Source organism: Labeo rohita, unplaced genomic scaffold, assembly GCF_022985175.1.
Source record: "Labeo rohita strain BAU-BD-2019 unplaced genomic scaffold, IGBB_LRoh.1.0 scaffold_661, whole genome shotgun sequence".
NCBI classification, from domain to species: Eukaryota; Metazoa; Chordata; class Actinopteri; order Cypriniformes; family Cyprinidae; genus Labeo; species Labeo rohita.
The window spans coordinates 14,104-35,935 of NW_026129592.1; the positions used below are offsets into that span (position 1 = coordinate 14,104).

General features: G+C 34.4%; 2 pseudogenes; both read right to left on the reverse strand.

The window, feature by feature from the left end:
• Window positions 1-771: 771 nt before the first annotated feature.
• Window positions 772-17,013, reverse strand: LOC127161528 (zinc-alpha-2-glycoprotein-like; annotated as a pseudogene).
• A 338-nt stretch (window positions 17,014-17,351) lies between these two features.
• On the reverse strand, window positions 17,352-19,262 carry LOC127161531 (major histocompatibility complex class I-related gene protein-like; annotated as a pseudogene).
• Window positions 19,263-21,832: the final 2,570 nt, after the last annotated feature.

Sequence of the window (21,832 nt, forward strand, 5' to 3'; positions counted from 1 at the left end):
GACACTAAGCATAGAACTCAAACAACTTATAAAGGGTGGTTAATGATACACAGACAGGTGATGGTGATTAAGTAATGATGACAATAACAAGGACAGGAACAGGAACACCATATATGGGCACATGAGGGCAAAACCAATACAAAATAGGGGTGTGACAGTTCTCCCCCCTCCCAGAAGGCATGACCTCGTGCCATAGAGAAAAACAAAAAAGGGAGTGACGGAGGGGACTTGGGATGGCAACAGGAAGTCAGTGTAGGAGGAAGCTCTGGCGGAGGACGGACTCCTGGGAGAAGGACAACAAACAAAGTCCAGGGTGGTGATGACGGAGGGAGGAGCCAAGGAGGGGACAGAAGGGTCCAGGGCGGATCAGACACAGGAAAGCAAGTGGAGGTGGAGCCCAAGGCAGAGACGGAGAGCCGAAGAGTAAAGGCGACATAGAGGATCCGGAGGGCCAAGGCGGAGTCCCAGGCTCAGATGACCGAGGGGGAGATCCGGAGGTCCGCGGTGGAGGTAGAGCGACAGAGGACTGAGGCGGAGCTGGAGGAAGGGAGGAGCCCAATGGAGCCTGTGGGACGGAGTGACGAGGCACAGCTGGAGGAATGGAGTCCTGAGGCGATGGCGGGTCAACGACCAACCAAGGCGGTGCCGAAGGGATGAGGGAGCAGGAGGGTCGGAGGGCCAAGGTGGAGTCCAGGACTCGGAGGCTGGAGGCGAAGACGAGGGATCCTCCAGCCATGATGCCGATGGTGAGCCCACTGCACAGATGGTGGGCTAAGGGTGAGCAGAGGGGCTGTCGGGACACAGAGGTGGCACGGCTGAGGCAGGGATGAGTGGATGAGGCAAGAGAGGGAGGGTGGGTGTGAAATCCAGGCAGGCAGACGTATTCATTGATGAGACCGGACACAAAGCATAGAACTCAAACAGCTTATAAAGGGTGGTTAATGATACACAAACAGGTGATGGTGATTAACTAATAATGACAATAACAAGGACAGGAACAGGAACACCATATATGGGCACATGAGGGAAAAGCCAATACAAAATAGGTGTGACAAATAGATCCCAGTTCTTTAAATAAAACAGGGCATAAACTGACACCTAAAACACTTCTGAACAGATACTCTAATTTCACCTTCAAATTAACTGCTAATCCTAGAGATTCACATACTTTTGCAACTCACAAATATTTAACGCAGGATAATTTTTCATAATAAATATATGACAAAGTATATATTTTCATCTAATTTGTTTAATTGGGTTCTCTTTTGTCAATTTTCAAAACTTGTGTGAAAATCTGATTAACTTTTTGGTCATATTTATGCAGAAATGTAGAAAATTCTAAAGGGTTCACAAACTTTCAAGCAGCACTGTACGTATTAAATCTGAATTTCTGTCCCCACCCATTTCTTGTAAGGTTAATCAATCCTTTTTTGAACAAATAAACACTTGTTTTGTTCTATGTAGACACTGTAATTGTTGTAACATATCCCTAAAAAACGAATTCATTGTAATGCTGTACTTACTGTTTGTATGATTATTATCATGTTGTAACTTAATTCTATAGTTTACAGACTTGTACATATCATTACTTATATCCCTGTGATAATTTTCGCCAAATGCGTCATCATCTTCTGTTGTATTTCCTCTCACAAAAAGGAGCTTTTTCTCAGAATCGTAATATCCAACTGTAATGTCATCCAACATATATGTGATACCAAATTCTGGAAAGGGTGACTGCCCTTTAATGTAAGTTGCAAGCAACTGTAAAGAGTGAGAACCTGTGAGAAACAATAACCAAAACAATTGACATGTCAACAGTACATGTGAAGTGCACAGTAAGAAGAGATTCAATAAAATATATTGAGTAGTACTGTGAATGTCTGCCTGAAATTACAATTGGACCTTCTCAGGTCTAAGTTAACTTTATGTAAAATCATCAAGGTTTCATTTCATAAACTTAGTTTTATGTATTGATTGTAGCAATAATCTAAAACTGCCTATGTTGACCAGATCTTCATCAGCAAAATTAAATATATAACAAAAAAGAATTACTGATGGCAACTTTTTTTGTATTTTACTTGTATTTTGATTTGAAACTTAAAAATAATATTCAGTAGAAATATTTACATAATATTTGGTTTGGTGACGTGCATTTGGGTACTCATATCCATGCACATTCCAAGTACAACACGAAAAAGACTGTTTATAAAATCTAATATGACATCCCTATGTAAATAAAAGGCATGGGTTAAAGTCTGAAAAGGTGAAAGTATTGTGTGGTTATTTGACTGCTAAATAACTACTCAGCACAATTACTCCTAACAAAATTATAGGCAATAATGCATTTTCATACTGCACTCGTCAGAGGACTTACCCTTTGAAGCAGATGTTGGTAGTAAAAGCACAAAAAAGAGTAGATTTTTATCCATATTGTTGAGTATGCAGTGTATATATCTCTGTGTTCAAGAAACTGTGTTCAAAGAACTGGAAAATCAAGTTTGTGCATATCTTAACACCATGTCATGAATACGTCAGGTTTAGTTTTACACTTCCTTTCTATGCATTCAGTGTAGCTGAAATGTTTTTTTTTTTTCTTTTAACCACTGACCACACCACTACTAATATTTAAACCCTTTTCACCCACTCTCAGGTCATCCAAGATGAGTTGCTCACCAATGCGTCCTCTGCAGTGAATGGGTGCTGTCAAAATGAGAGTCTACAGACTGAAGACAGAAACAGAGTATAAAAACACCTGAAAACAAAGTTGTTATTAATTTACACTAATATTAAAATCCATACTAAATAACAGCTACATATGGAACTCTAGGTGTATTTTAGCCCCAAGAAGAGAAAAATCATTTTCTGAATGTTGGATGATATCGCAGTAAAACACTATAATTTACAGACTACAGATACATTACTAGAGATAATACTACAGATAAAGATGAGATTGTTTCTTACATCGTTTATGTGGGAAAAAAAAATACAGGAATTATGTTCAGTTGGTTAAAATATGGCATATTTGAGACTGACAGAATCTCATGATCATATTATCTGTACATCTGTGACATTTAATATTTTGGCTTTCATCAGTATATATGTTTGTCTTTCTACAGAAAAAAATATTAACAAAATCAAAAATTTGAGCCAGGCAACTGGTTGAGTTGACATGGAATGACCCATATACCTACAACACGGAAAAGCACTTTCAGACTTTCAGACTACCCTGCTACATGTTCATATAGGGATTTTACAATGTTGCATTTGGAATATATATTGAAAGAATTCTACTTAACATTGTACATAACATAGTGATGTCATTATTATCTAACGCTATCTCATGACCAATTTGTACGTATTTTACAGAGTGGCTAGTTCATACAAATTCGTATGACCTCACTAGTACGAATTCATACAATTTCAGTAATGGGTAGGTTTAGGGCCGGGGTTAGGTGTAGGGCATTCGTACAAATTCATACGTATTGTGCAACTCGTAACATACGTACGTTTTAGCTAAAATCATATGAATTTGTATGAGTGAGGTCATATGAATTTGTACCTCGTAAAATATGTACGAATTGCTGTGAGATCGGGCTGTATTATCCAAGATAGCACACGTACATCTGCAAGATGTCTGTTAAAGATCACTTGATCTGGAAACCATCTGCTGTGTACAAACATCTGACAGATGTCTTTCAGATGTCAGTTTTACATACACTCTAACTTATAAACATCTTAAAGACATCTAATAGACGTCTGTTTGACATCTAATAGGAAAGGTTCTATAGGCGTATTGCAGATGAGCAAATGCACTAAAAAATACGTCTTCCAGATGTAAATGCAGATGTCATGTATGTATGTGTATGTGTGCTATCAGGGATTATATTTATTATTTTTTGTTATGCAAGGCAGACTTTCCCACATCTTATGATAAATGTCTGTATTTCTCTGTTTAGTTTATTGAATTTCTTATTACTGTGCTCATTGTTGTGTTCTCTTGATTGTTTTAGTTGCTGTTTCTCACAGGTTCTCATTCATTACGGTTGCTTGCAACTTACATTAAAGGGCAGTCACCCTTTCCTGAAAATGATATCTCATATATGTTGGATGACATCACAAGCAGACACTATGATTCAGAGACAAAGCTCTATACAGTGGGAGGAAATCAATTAGAAGAAGATGATTTTGATAAAAACTTATCACAAGGATATTTATTATATATATAGTGAAGATTTATACAGGTTTATACAATATAGACTGGAATTTCAAATTCATAATTATGCAAACAGTAAATTTTGCGTTTTTTTTGGATAACCCCCGAATATATATATATATATATATATATATATATATATATTTGACTAGTTCAGCCATTAAACTCTACTCATGTTCTCATTGGTTCATTCAATTCAATGTTCCCAGCCAATCAGATTTACATACTCATTAGCGTTTACCTATATAACTATATAAGACATATTCAATGAATGCTAAGTCTGAACACACTTATCTTCTCACTTACAGATCTCGAGGTTCATCAGAATCTGGTTCATTGTGAATGGTGGACAACATGGAGTCAGAACAAATTACTGATAAGGGTGCTAATTTTCTTAAAAAGAAAACAGATTGCATAGGTTAAGCTTATGGGGATTTCACGTGATGAACGAACGACTCGAACCCCGAAAACTCCAGAGATGAACTAATCAATTCTCTTTCTCGCTGACACTGCATTGGGTTAAGCTTATATGGGGCTGTCACGTGATGAATGAATGACTCAAACTCGAAAACTTGTCAGATAAGAGGTGAGCTAATCATAAACTAAAGACCCAGGTAAACAATGAATTAATTTGTTCTCTTTCTTATAGCATTATAGTTTTGTTTTATAGTAATGAATAGATAATACATTTATAAATAAATAATAATTTATACAATTTGAAAAGGTTGAAGCGAATTACAAGGGTGTTCACAGTGGGCTATACAATAATCTCGCGTCATAAAAGTATAAAAGCAAGCCGAGGTGAAATAACATGACTAAGCCGAACGCACAGGTTCTCTTCAGCACTCTTTTTCATGAGCATTTGAGTGTGCGGATAAAAACTAGATTAGGGGCCGTTCACATATCGTGCCTAAAAATGCGTGGAAAACGCTAGGCGCCCCCGATTTCTCCTCCTTTCCAAAGCGCTCTTGATCTAAGCAACCATGACCCGCAATCTCAATGAAGACGCGGAAGTTTCATCAAAGGACAAACAGATTTCCAACACTAAAAATCACTTGCTGTAGCTCTGCTACTAAATTTATTTAAAAATCTATGATCAGCTGTTTCTCCATCTTGGCTGAGCTTTCAATGTTGTTACGGGAAAGGATGAAGCTAATTGGTTAAATCTTGTCACATGACTTGCGGTGCGCTTGCTGCATTCTGAAAAGTTGAGATGTTTTCATCTCGATGCGGCGCGAACGCGCCTGAAACGAGCGCGTTGCGACGAACTTGAAATAATGAACTTGAACGCGATATGTGAACGGCCCCTTAAAGCGCCATCTGCTGTTAAAATCTAAGCTCAGAATCGATTTCAAAGAGAATGGCGATGCATTCGGAAGATCTCAGAATCGATCCACGAATCGATTTATTGTCCCATCCCTAGAACGTAGCTGTTTATCTCTGAATCAAAGTATCCAACTGTAATGTCATCCAACATAGGACACTAAATGTAGGAAATGGTGTTTCTCCTTCAATGTACGTTACAGTGAATCGCAAGGAGTGAGAACCTGTAAGAAACAGTAACAAGAAAAGTAATTTTCTTTTGCAATTATTAAAGCTATTATACAGTGGAATCTGAGAAAGAGTTTGTTAAGATCCTACAACAAAAACAAACCAATAATAAGATTATGTAAAAGCATGCATAGATTAAAATACACAAGAGAATGTACTGCACCTGATTTAAAGGCAAATCTTATAAAATCCTACCTGTAAAAACAGCTGTTGGAAATTGCGGCAAACACAGTAAAGTAAATGTCATGTTGTTCTCAAGCTGGTAAGAATATATCATTTTCTACAGCTACATTCAGTAAATGTGTCCATAAAGAAGGCTTGCAACAAGTCAAATAAGTAACCAGGTTTATTTCCTGCAAAATCTCAGTTGCAATGAGAGTTGTTTCAGTCACTTTAAGGTTACACCCTTCCAGATTCAGACAGTGTCAATGCTTCTATTGTCGCCTCCTAATTAATGTACTTTATTAAACAATAGAATGATTTGTTTTACACAATGAATAATACTTTTGAAAAGTGTATAATCCATGTACACTCACAGCAAAAACTCCTGGCATATCAGTAACTTAAAAGTTTATTTATAGTATTTGAAGCTGATTGATGTTAGCTGATGATAGCTGAAAACATTTTCTTTATGTTTCATCCACACCACTAGGCGCCAGTATAAGTTCTCTTTATCTTGTAGGTTATTTTGAATAAACTATCATTTTAAATGCCTTTTGTTTAACACAATACTGTATGTCTAGTTTTTAAGGTAAACTGTACTTATTTTGTGTTCTGGGAAACAATGTAATGTAAACATGTAAATTCTAAAGGCCAGACAAAAAATAAAAATCATTAAAAAATGTTTTTTATGAGCTGAGAGTTTATTAAAATTTCTTACATTTTTTGTACAAAACATACACTTTTATGAAAAACAAACAAACAAACAAACAAACAAATAAAAAACATTAAGCCAAACTTAACCCTCAGTGGGGCATAAACAGATTGTGTGAGATTGTCAAATTCTTATGAATTAGTCACCAATATACCAAAATGTAAAATACAAATTGCCATCAGTGGGTTGCATGATTGCAAGTGTTGTACATGACAAATTAAAGCTGATTATGTAAACTTTACTGTAAACAATAGACATTTCAGTATTTATGGTAACCAATTGTCTCAAATAAGTTTAACAATTTGTCCTGTAAATGTGACCAGTGAAATTCTACAGCACAAATTTATCTGTCACACCAAATGTTGGTGTTTTCTTCTTGTTTTTCTTTGGAAGACAGGAATTATCCACATTACCATAGATTCCATAAAAGCTGATCCCCTATAAAATACTAAATCTCTCACAAGAGATGCAATTGAACTGAATGAATATATATATATATATATATATATATATATATATATATATATAGCAAACTAAATTGATACACATTCTTTACACACAACAACAGCACACCAAAAGTGTACACCCCCTGATTTTTAGGGATAGCAATAAATTAATGATTTAATTGTGTTATTACTGATATTAATAGAATTACTATTAATTATTATTATTATAAGTGTTTTAAGAAAGAAAGAATGCAATACTGTGTCGCCGCACATCTAAATACTTTTGGAAGGCTGAAAAAAATACATTGAAGAGCAAAAACAATTTCACAGATTGAACTCACATAACATATTTTAATGATTATTGCACAACGCTTTGAACATTTGTATTAATCTTCAGTAAAAGAAGATGGAAGACTAAAAGTTGTGTCAGAGAGTTTATATTAACTTCAGGATGCTGTGTCCATGCTTTCTTCGGATGCTGGAAAAGAAGTTTTTATTTGTTAATGATTGAAGGAGAAGTCCACTTCCAGAACAACAGTTTACAGATAATGTACTCACCCCCTTGTCATTCAAGATGTTCATGTCTTTCTTTCTTTAGTCATAAAGAAATTATGTTTTTTGAGAAAAAGATTTCAGGATTTTTCTGCATATAGTGGACTTCTATGGTGCCCCGAGTTTGAACTTCCAAAATGTAGTTTAAATGCAGCTTCAAACGATCCCAAATGCAGTTGTAAATGATCCCAGCCGAGGAAGAAGGGTCTTTTCTAGCGAAACTGTTATTTTCATAAAAATAATACAATTTATATACTTTTTAATGTCAAATGCTCATCTTGTCTTACTCTGCCTGGACTGTTTTTGTTCCGGTTCATGACAGTTAGTGTATGTCGAAAAACTCCCATCTCATGTCCTCCCTCAACTTCAAAATCGCCCTCTATCGCTGTTTTACCTTTTAAGTGTTGGGCTGGGATCGTTTACAGCCGCATTTAAACTATACAATAATGCAAAAAAATTCACTCTGTAGACATTAACTTGTGGCCAAAAGACATTTGCAAAAATATAAAACGTTTAAAATAATGTACTTACTAGAAGCTGCAGAATAATCACTCTTTAAAGAAGCTATAATATGAAAGGAAATAAATGCTGGAGAATTATTAATGGAAATTAAAGATTGCATAAATTAAAATATCACTGGATGATTCATTTATACTTCAGTTCTTGTCCTACCTGCTCGTTTCCTTCTGCATTTATATATGACGACCCCAGTTCCAAACACCAACATCAGAGCCAAAACTATCATCACTGAAGGAATCGCTGATTTAAATGGTTCACCAGGAAACTCTAAAACAAACATAATAAAAAGGTCACAAAACAGATTATTATTATTTTGAATATTATTATTTATTTATTTTTCCATAACAGCTCATTACCCAAAGTGATGTCCAGTTTGTTGTCCAGACTGAGGTGTGTGGCAGAGCAGGTGTATTTGTGTTTGTCTGCAGCACTGATCTCCAGACTCTTCCTCATCTGGTACGTCCCGTCACCATTGGGCAGCAGATCTCCTCCAGTGATCTCATGATCAGCTACAGGCTGCCCATCTCTGAACAGGGTCAGGTTGATGTGACGAGGATAAAATCCTGTTGCCAAACAACTCACACGAAACCCTCCAGAATCTGAGTTCGTTTTCTGGATGAGTCTGACTCGTGGTTTCACTGCAGAAGAAAAAAAAAAATCACACTTTACTGCAGCGTTTTCAAAATTTGTGCAAGTAATATTTAGTTTGGCTTCATGAGCTTGATCAACACTTTGTGAAGGTTAAGCACCTGTTCCCTGTCTAAAAGAGAAACAAATTTATTTTTAAGCTCATTTTTGGACTCAAAAAGCCCCATAAGCTGGATAAAATGTAATTGCTTTTATTAAAGCAGGTGGGAAACACAGAGGAAATGTACCTTTTCTATTTCCTTGCGATGCTCTCTTTTTAAGGTGATTCCTAAGGTTTGCTGTGCAGCGTGGGTAATATATATTTGTATGGCGCCATTTGTATATGTGTCCATATTTTGTGTTGGTTTGTCTATGCCATGAAATGTTAATATGTCATCAAAAAAATGCATTTCTTCTGTAGTCGAGCCTTCAAAAGCAACCCTAGTGATCAGCTGCCCAGGTGTGTCATTGTCCAATAGTTCACACAGACTCACCATCTGAACAACGACGGGACCTGTTAAAAAAGAAAAAGAAGAAGCATATCAGATTTCAAAACAGACTTAGGATCTTGGCTTAGGTCTGACTATGAGCAAATACTAATATTTTCTGTGTATTTCAGTTAACGTTACATGTTTTAATATAGCTTAATTTTATTTATTTAACAAATACAACATATTTTGATTCATGAAATATTTGTCTCAAGGTCAGATGTTTTTCAAATTTCAAATTCAAATTTACCTTCTGTTTCATTATAAAATTTTCCTTTAAGTCTTCCCGAAATAAAAGGACGCAAAAATTCACTTATACTGTGATTTATTTGATCAACCTCCTCATCTTCATTTGTAGTATTTCCTCTTGGAATGTAGTTTCTTGTCTCTGAATTATAGTATCCAACTGTAATGTCATCCAGCATATACACAGCACTGAATGAAGGAAACGGCGTCTTTCCTTCAATGTAAGTTGCCAGCAACCACAAAGAATGAGAACCTGTGAGTATCGAAAGGTAAGCAAAAATCATTTTCATTTGCATTCAAACTGTTGTACACTACAATCTGAGACAAAGGCAGTATGTTGAGACCCTACAACAAAAACAACAATAAGATTGTGTAAATGTGTAAAGCATACAGATTAAAATGCACAAGAACCTGCACCTCATTCAAAGGCACATCCTATGAAAACCTACCTGTTAAAACAGCTGTTGGAAATGACAGCACACACAGGAAAACTAAAAAAATTTATGTTGTTCTCAAAGACTGAAAAAACATGCCCTTCTCTACAGACATTTTCATTTCATTTTCAGACATAAAGTTTGTAACAAGTCAAACAAGTTGTATGTTACCACCCCTCTTACCACACTGTTTGACTTTTAAAGCAGATGGGCATCACAATTTTATTTAAAGGGATAGTTCACCCAAAAATGAATATTTAATGTTTATCTGCTTACCCCCAGGACATCCAAGATGTAGGCGACTTTGTTTCTTCAGTAGAACACAAACGAAGATTTTTAACTCAAACCGTTGCAGTCTGTCAGTCATATAATGACAGTCAGTGGGATCCACAGCTTTTAGAGTAAATAAAACGTACACAGACAAAACCAAATTAAACCCTGCGTCTCGTGATGATACACTGAGGTGTTAAGACACAAAACAATCGGTCTTTACAAGAAACTGAACAGTGTTTATGTAACTTTTTTACCTCTGATCCACCGGAATGTCCAACTGTCCTGAGCCTATTCACAACAGCCAGCGCGTGACGCGTCAACGTGCTCTAGCATAGTAGATGCATGTGCATCTGTCGCGTGTATACGTCACTCATCGTTTACACAGAAGAAAAGATTGTGGGTAAGACGGCTACTCAAAATGGTAATTACTTGTGCTTATCCTGATTGTTGCAACCGCTTAAAAACTAAAAGATTACGTTGGTTTGCACGAACTCATCCGGGAGTGTTGAGTTTTCACCGACTCCCAACTTTTGAGCCTGATCGACTGCAGTTATGGTTGCTTGCTCTTCGGCTGGATATCAACACCCATGAAGTTACTAAAAGTGTGGAGGGTCTGCAGTGATCATTTTTCCCCTGATGATTTAGAGAGCCAGAGGGGGATAAAGTATACTGAAATCATCAGCTGTGCCTATGGTTTTTTCACAGGTCATGCGCACTCAGGACAGTTGGACATTACGGTGGATCAGAGGTAAAAAATTATATAAATACTGTTCATTTTCTTGTAAAGACTGATTGTTTAGTGTCTTAAGACCTAAATGTATCATCACAAGACGCAGGGTTTAATTTGGTTTTGTCTGTGTATGTTTTTTTTTTTTTTTTGACTCTCAAAGCTGTGGATCCCATTGACTGCCATTATATAACTAACAGACTGCAACGGTTTGAGTTAAAAATCTTTGTTTGTGTTCTACTAAAGAAACAAAGTCACCTACATCTTGGATGCCCTGGGGTACGAATATAATAAATAATAAATAAAATATAAATAATGTCTACACAAAAACTAAATAAAATAAACAGACCCTAAACACTGTTCTGTGTCTTTGTTTGGTTCAGCCATCTGTAGGCTTAAGTTTGTGAAAAATGCACTTCTGCACTGTTTTTCAGTATTTTTTCAAAGAAAATGTCATTTTGATGCTTATTTATTAAATGACGTAATAGTTGTAGTGTATTTTCCAATAATACAGGCATAACTGAAAAGTTCTACAAATGGATAAAATAGCATTGCCATAGCATTTCACTGATCATTAATTTATTATAATGTATGTTGGTCAAGATATTATATATGCTGCTGTACTTTTTTAATGTACTCTATTCATTTTGTAATGTACACAACATTATATTAAAGTTTTCTAGATTTCAAATCATGTGTGTGTGGTAGCATTTAAATTTAATGATTTTTGCACTTTTTTATACCATTTTTAATATAAAAAAAAACATTATAATAAAATGCTAATGGATTTCTAATGAGCTAAAATGCTATTAAAATATTCCTGAAGCACATTAAAAGACATATTAAAAGTATATTTTAAATGAATTTATAAATAAATGCAATTTAATTGCACTAAATGTACTTGAAGTGGTTCCATTTTAACAGTTTAATATATTAAAATATATTGCAAATAGCTTAAAATTGATCTTGAAATACACTTACTTGAAGTTGTTTCAGAATAATATATTTAATATGCATTTAGTACAGTGTAAATTTAAATATATTTCCTTTTCACCACATATATGGCAAACAGCAATACAATATTTAATTTCAGTTCATCATTTTAATAGTAACAGTTGAAAAGTTGAGTAACAGTAAAAAAACATTGAACAATTGCAAACAGCAATAATAAAACAGATCAAACGCAAACAATAACCTAATAAACATAATGACATTAAAGATAATAAATAAAACATAATAACAATAGCCTAATAAACCATAAAAACAAAACAAAGGTCATTCTCAAATCAAAGGTATATTGTCTGAATGTGAATATACCTTACATCGTGCAACTAAACTGCATGTGCCGCAATAGGATTTTAGTGGTAGTAGGTAGTCCACCTCGAACATTTCTCTAGATTTTACAATCACCTTGCAAGACAAAGTCACACAATATGTCAGTTTTTAGAGCACAGATTAAAGTTTACAAAACACAAGTTAACTTTAATAGTCATGCAAGGATGAGAAGCTATTCAATGTGGAAGGGACGTGGTGAAGTGAAAAACGTATCTTAGAAAAAAAAAACTTTTGTTGATATCTTCGGACTGGAAAAGTGCATGTTCTTCAAAATTGAATTGAAGAGAGCGCTAATATGCATGTGCGAAGCAAATATCACAGATAGACTTAAAGTTATTTAAGGTGTTTAAAATGTACCCCTGTACCAACTGCACCCGGTCTACTCTACCTACCTTATGAGGACCAAATGTCCACAAGCATAATAGTAATACCAGTAAATTCTAACCTTATGGGAACATTTTTAGGTCCCCATGAGGAAACAAGCTTGTAATTCATACATAATGACTGAAAATGTAAAAATGCAGAAAGTTTTGAGTGATGCGTATGGTTTAGGGGTAGGGTTATAGAATATACAGTTATGTATATTGTTATTTTTACTGTTATGTGTACATTTGTACTATTTGCCATATCTTTTCTAGTGTTAAATATTTTGTTCCTATTTTGTTTGACTGAATCTAAATTAAATAAAGCAAATAAACCAATCTGAATTTGAAAAAAAAAAAAAAAAAAGCACAACTATAATTTTGTAATTTATTACACTTGCAATAAATGATTAGCCAGCTTTAGGGCATGAAAAATGGGTGTCTCAACTGTACCTTGGTACTGTGTCAGCTATACACGATATGGGTACAGTTGAGACAAAAATACACTTATGTTAATGCAAACTACTTATAGCTATTGTCTATTTATGATATTTAAGTACATAAGCAAAAGAAATATCATGTGAAAAATCACTTCATTTCAGCATCTGGTTTTTGTGCAGTAATGAACAAAGCAAAGTGTCTCTACTGTACTCAGTCTACCCTAAATCTTTTTTTTTTTTAGAAAGTCTTGTGAAATCTTACCTTTTGGAGCAATCGGTGGAAATAAAAGAACAAAAATCGGAAGAATTTTGCTGACATACATACTGTATGCTTTCAGTCTTCACTCACTTACAAATGATTACTTACGAAATAAACAAGTCTCATTCCACCCTCTTGGAATGGAATCAGTGAACTAATTGTTCACATTTGGAAGGATGTTTTTATTATTGTTTTATTATTATTATTATTCAAAGAACAATAACATACAAGAAGTTATCAACATTTAAAATAAGAAAAGGAAAAGAAAAAAAGGTAGAAAGACTAATTACAACAAACAAAAACAGTTGCCAGGGGGAGGAAAGTATAAAACTTCAAAACAAAAATACAAGATATACATATATACACATGTATGCATATATAAAATCAAATAAAAATATTGTAATATTCACAAACTTTCAAAGTTCTTACAGCTTTCTTATTCACAGAGTCTTGAATACTGTCAATATAAATACATATTTCAGTCATTTTTTTAGTAAATTTACACTTATGAATGTGAAATTTGGTCAATAGAAAAAGTAAATTAATTAAGTGAAAGTATACTGTTCCTCTTGGTCAGGATGGTCAGTAAATTTTCCCATAAGAGCGAGCAAGGTCTTAAACACTGAATATTTTCACGAATACATTTTTTTGGACCTTACACCATAGTATAGAGTATGTACAGAATGGTCTTTATCAATACCTCTAAATAGCATAGGAGTAGCTAAAGGACTGAATGAAAAACAATTGCAAATTCTTTTTGAGTAACTGTTTTTTTATAATAAGAAAGGAACTCATCATAAGAAAAGAGTCTTCCTTCTTTATTATATGACTGACTAACCAATTTAATATCACTGTCAAACCAGTTCTTAAAAAAAAGAGATTTGTGTTTGTAAAGACTGTTTCCGTAATTCCAGATAAAATAGCAATGCAGAGAAAACTTACGCTTATATATTAATGACCAAGATAGGAGCACTTGTGTGTGGAAGGCAGACAACTTAGCTGGAATTTCATCTATATTATAATTACACATCAAAACAAAACTAAGACTACCAATATTTAAAAATACATAATTAGGAATAAAATTCCAGACAGAAGTGGGTTTTTTTAAGTGATGCTTTATCCAGATTTGGAAGGATATTGTTAACTTTTTCTTGTTGTGATGCTGCATCCACACCACTAGGCATCAGTATAAGGTAGTGACAACGTATATTATAAAAATGGTTCATTTTAATCTGGGTTTTCAATTTTGTATTTCATGTTCTTTTTTTTTTCTTTTTAATTCTATATTATAAGCTCATTCTGCTTGATTGGAATATGTGTTAACCTGATATTCTCTCCTCCTGAATTTTTTTTTTCAGAGGTTTTATGCAAGCTGCATAATAAAATTTCACCAGATGTTACTACATACATTGTTTATTAGAAATAGGCTTTAGTTTAGTCTACCTAAACAGCCAAAGATAAACATACTACTATATATAAACATTACATCATATCATTCTTATCAAATAATTGAATAACAATTGTAGTGTAAAAAAAAGTTAGTATCTACACTCTTAAAAATAAAGGTGCTTCAAAAGATTCTTCACAGCGATGCCACAGAAGAACCATTTTTGGTTCCGCAAAGAACCATTCAGTCAAAGGTTCTTTAAAGAACCATCTCTTTCTTACCTTTTTAAAATCTGAAGAACCTTCTTTCACCACAAAGAACCTTTTGTAAAACAGACCGGGGACATGTTCAGCACAGGATTTCTAAAATATCGAGGTGTCGTTGTATGATATGAAAATACTGTGTATGATTAAGGGGAAAACATGGAATGTCTTTAGAGACATGATGGTTGGAAATATTGACCTTTCAGTGTCAGTATTCCAACAACTTGCTGTTGCTACTCCTTTTGACTTGTACACTACTGCCAAAATGAGCAACCCATGTAGGCCTGCAAGTCAGTCACATCAAAGTCTTTCCAACTGTCCCCATATATCAGGGCTTATTGACTAACTAGGCTTGAGTATGGTTTGTCAAACATTATTTGTGTTCATATTATATTAATAATGGCGCATAAGAACGTATATCATTCTGCAAGTTTTCTTGTTATAACTAATATTGTTGTTAGCCTACATAATATAAACAAACAGATGCAAAGCCATATACTGCCTGATTGGGGAATATGTATTTTTACCAATCACAGCTGTGCTTCTTAGCTGGTGCTTGGGCTCCTTGGCATTTATGGGGTCACTGAATTCACTTACAAAAAAAAAAAAAAAAAGCAATACAACACAAATACATGCACATTTATTTTTTAATGCTTATTTCCTAAACATTCTTTACATTGACAGAATCCACCAGATGGGACTACATGCATTCAGCTCAGTTAGCAGCAAAGATTACTTAACATCAGCATAGTCTCACAGTCACTTCAAACATAGTCTCTGTCACTTCAAACATAATGATAATAGCATATATTCACCATATTTATTTGACACATAAAAAAGTAACAATAAACTGTTACGTCTTTCTTGTCAAGGATAACACAAAAAAGTTTCATTGACTTATTTCCATTGTGGTCTTTGCTTTAAAAAAAGAGAATTAAAAAAAAAAATCCTAATCAATAATCCATAATCCACAAACCATACATTTTATACAGTTCTACAATTTAAGACTTCTTATCTTATCCAAAAACAGTCTCTTAACCCTTATTCTGAAACCCTCACAATCTGTTAATATCGTAATGTCCAGAGGCAGCATATTCCATTCTTTTGCACCTGAATATTTAAATGACCTTTGCCCATATATAGTGTCCTAAATTTACATAAATTATTATCTTTAATATAATAGCTCCTACTTTATCTAATAATATTGAATGGTTCACTGTATCAAATGCTTTTTGTAAATCTAGCAGGACCATTTCACACAAATTCCCTCTATCTAACTCTTCCCTAATAAAATCTGTCAAAAACAATAAACAAGTGTCTGTTGAATAAGACCTTCTAAAACCAGACTGAAAATCATTAATCAATCTATTTTTAGTGACATAATCATAAATCTGTTTATGCACAACTTTTTCTATTATTTTTGAAACAACACTTAAAATAGAAACTGGTCTATAGTTGCCAGGATCAAATCTATTTCCCTTCTTATATAGTGAATTTATTTCAGCAGTCTTCATATCTGCTGGTATTACTCCTTTCTCAAAAGAAAGATTCACAATATGTGCAAGAGTAGGTGCAATGATAGTAGCTGCGTCCCTTAAAAACTTTGCTGGGATACCATCCAAGCCAGTCGCCTTAGACACTTTTAATTGCTCTAGTATTACCGTAATATTTTCTACTGAAACCTTACGAAAAAAGAAAAAGAGTTTGGCAACACACCTTTTCTTTCATAAAACCTTCTGACAAATTCAATCCCATAGCTTCCCTTACTCAGTGGAAGCTGTTCCACTAATTTAGTAGCTACAGATGTGAAAAAAGTCATTCAATTTATTTGCAACTATTCTACTGTCATATTCTATCCCTCCATTAACATCTAATCCTATCTTATTTGAGGTAGGTTCAGATTTTCCCATTGGCAGTAGTGAACAAACACACACATAGACATAGACATAGAAAACACACCTGGAGCAGTGGGCAGCCAGCTGTTTGGTTCCTTGCCCAAGGGACTCACCTCAGTCATGGTATTGAGTGAGAGAGTGCTCCCCCCTCCCACAATCCCTGCCAGTACTGAGACTCAAACCCATGACCTTTGGGTCACAAGTCTGACTCTCTAACCATTAGGTAATGACTGCCCCGTAAAAAAAAATATATATATATATATTAACAAAATCATTTAAAACCCTTGTAAACATGTTACACCTTTACACTTTAAGAGATAAACAGCATGCTGTTAAATCACAGTTATTCTCCCATCGTATACTACATGAATGTAAGTAGACCTTATGGAATATGATGGAATTATTATTCCATCATATGTGACATCTCCATTGGATAAAACAGAAGATATGATGGCTTGATCTCCTTACAAATAGGATGGAAGTCTTCAGAGGATTACAAAACCTCATCAGCATCTGTACATGGACACAACTGTTATTTAACATATCAGACACTAAGCTGAACAGCTGTTATTTCATTCAGAGAACGGAACAGTTAGTTAATATGTACCAAAGTTGGTGTATTTTCATTTAACTTTGAAGGAAAGCAACCCAGAACATTAAATTAGGCCTACCTCTTGGTCTTTCTGCTTGCTTTTTCATGTAGATGGCTAATGCTATTGCCAAAATCACACACACCAAGAGGACAGCAAGAGCAGATAGCAGAACACCTGTGTGATACCTGGAAACTTCATCTTCTAAAAAAGCAAGAATTTAGATTAATATCATTAAGACTTTATCAGATAACTTCTGTATTTGTAAGAGCTCATTACCCAAAGAGAGTTCCAGTTTGTTGTCCAGACTGATGTGTGTGACAGAGCAGGTGTATTTGTGTTTGTCTGCAGCACTGATCTCCAGACTCTTCCTCATCTGGTATGTCCCGTCACCATTGGGCAGCAGATCTCCTCCAGCCATCTCATGATCAGCTACAGGCTGCCCGTCTCTGAACAGGGTCAGGTTGATGTGACGAGGGTAAAATCCTGTCGCCAAACAACTCACAGAAAACCCTCCAAAATCTGTGTTCGCTTTCTGAATGAATCTGACTAGTGGTTTCACTGCAGAAAAACAAAATTAATCAGGTATAATGTCAGATATAATAAAACACATACACAAACAGCAACAGCTAAACAGCTTTATAGCTAAAATGTTTGTTGTAAGAAGCAGTCTTGAGTACTTACACTTTCTATTTACTTCATTTTCTCTCTTTTTTGAGGTAATTCTTAAGAGTAGCTATACAAACTGGGTAATATAATTTTTCATATTCCAGCATAAATTTTTCCAGGTGGGGTTTGAGCTCTTTTTGTGTAATATTTACAGTCACAGTATAAGTGAAGTTGTTGTTAAAGTAGCACAGCTCATCTGTAGTGCAGCCTCCGGCAGCATCTTTAATAAGCATCATTCCAGGCTTGTCAAGGTCCAGCAGCTCACAGACAACCAGTGTCTGATAAACATTGCTACCTGTAAGGAAAATGAAGGATTTTATTTAATAATAAAAAAGGTTAATCATAGATGTGTATATTTAAGTAACTGAATGTATAATCTGATTAACACAGAGGGACGAAAATTAGCCTGAAGTCATTGGCCTGCAGACTTACTGTCAGTTTGGCTCTCTTGCCTTAACAGTGCAGATCGTCTCACAAAAGAGTTATACATGTAGTCACTTATACTGTTTATGTAATCTGAATTAATCACATCATCCTCATCCGTCGTATTTCCTCTTGGAATATACATCTTACGTGTATTATTATAGTATCCAACTATGATGTCATCCAAAAATGCTGTGTAACTAAAATCAGGAAACTGAGTTTGTTCCTGAATATAAGTTGAAAGCAACCACAAAGAGTGAGAACCTGAAAAACAAAAAGGTTATTTCTTTCTTTCCTTTTAAAGTAGCTGTTTTCTATTTCTCTTTTTACAACATAGCTGTCGACTTTGACTTTCACTAGCGGCTAAGGTAGGCTACTATGAAGATCAGTAAGGAGATGGCATGCAACTTTAATCATCTTTATTTGAATTCACTGAACCGCAATACACTTTAGCAATCCAAACTTTTTGAAACTTACCATTTGAAGCAAATGTTAGAGGAAAAAGTACCAGTAACACAATGTTTCTATCCATTTGCCCTGCATTCTTTCAGTCTTCTCATCTCTTAGAAAATTATCTGCGCGTTTTTAAACAAGCGTCTCTCAACAGGTAACAAGTTATACATTGTTTACCGGGTTTTGCTCCCGGTAAATACAAAAGAAATGAATCTTCAGTTAATTCTCTAACTGACTGCGAGCATGATCCCTTTTCCGAGTTCCATTCAAGGTGTGTTGTTCGCGTGCATGTCCTATCTTGTTATTCGCGCGTAGGCTACAACTGACAACTCCCTAATGAAAGGCAAGGCTACTGTAACGTGGGTTGTCTTTTCGATTCAAAGAAAACTACAGGGGTACGGGAAGGCAACGGGGGAGGATAACGTCCCACATAATGTAAATACAATGATGTGTTGGTAACACTTTACAGTAAGCGTGCTCTATGTAATATCCACCTATTGTGGTTATTACCACATAAATGTACACTATTAGATAATACTATATGTTATGATACATTACAACTAATAACAAGTTATTGTTTACTTAATCTATGAATCATATAGAATGTTCATTTGTTGCTGATGCTGTAATCATTAATAAATAGTTTAGTTCTTAATGACTTTATACATTAACTCATGATTATCCATGCATTAGTTAAGCATGAATTAATGCATATTAGTGCCACCATATTGTAAAGTGTTATCATGTGTTTAGTATATGTACAAAAGCATAACGTCAGCAAGTGAAGCCATGCAAATATAAGGTTCTTGATAGAAATATTTAATATTTTAGGTTTTTTATTTTCATACCAAGGTACAGTAGAAGAGTAGAGTGCAGTATGATCACTATTCTGGGGTTCATAAGAGAATGTTTCCCTCACAGTATTTAGACAAAATCATAGTTTAAAAAATAAAAATTAGCTTGATAAACCTACAGCTACTTTAAAAGTTTTTCCTCTTAATACTCTTGGTTATGCTTTCTGGTTGACCAAAAATGTTTTATGTTATTCTCTATCATCACACACACAAAGACATGCAAGAGACTGACATCATTTGTACAGCCCTTGTTATGTTTAAGCAGACTCAGCCATCTATTTCAGTCTATGATTTTTTTTCTGGTTTTCCACCTCCCACTTTATATTGGCTTTTGTCTTCGATGGCCTGTTCCGGAGCTGCTGTCCCTGATACAAAGCCAAACTGCAGAAGGTTTTCAAATGTTAAGAAATATGTTTAAAAAAAAGGAGGTTAGAAAACAGAAAAAACACCAAGCATGAGTTTAACATGATGTCATTAGTTGTTTGGAACTATAACATGAGTTCAGGTGTTAAATTTAAATAACTAAATTCTTACAGGTGATGTTGTTTGGACATGAAATTCAGGTTTAATGAACGTACAGTGTATGCAAAATATGAAATCTTTCAACTTTAACTGAGTTGAAGTAGGGGAAAAAAGCAAAATAAAAGCAGGGGAAAAGGGGTGAGTAAAGATGAATGCAATGCAATAACTATGACAAGATAGCACCAGTTCATGAAACAAGACAAGTCTGCGTTGCCAAAGTGTTTTGAGTGGTAAAAGAAAGAAAAGAAAAAAAAAAAAGAAAAAAAAAAACACTTCAGGATACTGGGTCCATGCTTTCTTCAGATGATGGAAAATAATTGATTTATTGATTTAGAAGAAATTAATACTACAATTAAATAATTTTCTTTATCCAGTATTGTAAATTGCATTTTCCTGTACATATTAGACAGTAACTTTACATTAGTAAAAATGTATGACAGTGTACTTACTAGAAGTAGCAGAATAATCACTGTTTAATGACGCTATAACAGCATTATTACAAAATAATAATAAAAATACATTACACTATAAAAACACCAAAAAATAAATAATAATAATAAAAAAAACTTAAGCTTACTGATTATTAGACACTGTCAAAATAGAGGAAAAGAGAGGACAGGATTACTATGCAAAAAGAAAACCATTATGACACTTTGTCAGAACTTATTGTCTGCTGTTTGAACTTCATGTGTTCACAGATTCATGTGTCATAAGATTCACAGATTCATGTGTCATAAGATGCCAACATGGACAGTGTTAAATGAACATGATTTGTGTAACAAATATTGTTCATATGATGTGGATTATATGAGTTAGGAAACAAAAAATGAAACCAGTTTTTTTTTTTTTTTTTTTTATAGAAATTACATGTTTCTGTTACTTGTTCTGAGGGGGAACTGGGAACTTGTTGTGTAAAGGAATAGTGAAGGAAAAAAATGCACAAATAAACAGTTTCTTATTCTATGGCAGTATAATTTTTTAAAAGTGTTTATGTGGAACTGTTGGGCATTTGAATCCTCACACTTGACTCTTGGTATATGATCTTTCATCATAAATCCAAGCAATAGATGGAACTCATTTTTTCATTGTTTGAAGATGATGATCTATGTAATGTCAAGTCAGACTATTTATGCAAAAAGATAATAAAAATAATTTTATTCATAGGGAATGCACTTACTAGAAGCAGCAGAATAACCACATCTGGATGAATCTACAAAATCAAAAGGATGTTCTTCAGATCAAGATCAAGTATTTTCTAAACAAAACTAGACTAATATTCATTTATTTCAGTTTTTCTACCTGCTTGTCTCCTGCAAATATATATGACAGCTGCAATTCCAAACAACACCACCATCAGAGTCAAAACTATCAGCACTGAGGAAACCTTTCCCTGTGATCAAACTCACTGGAATTAGATTCTGAAAAAAAAA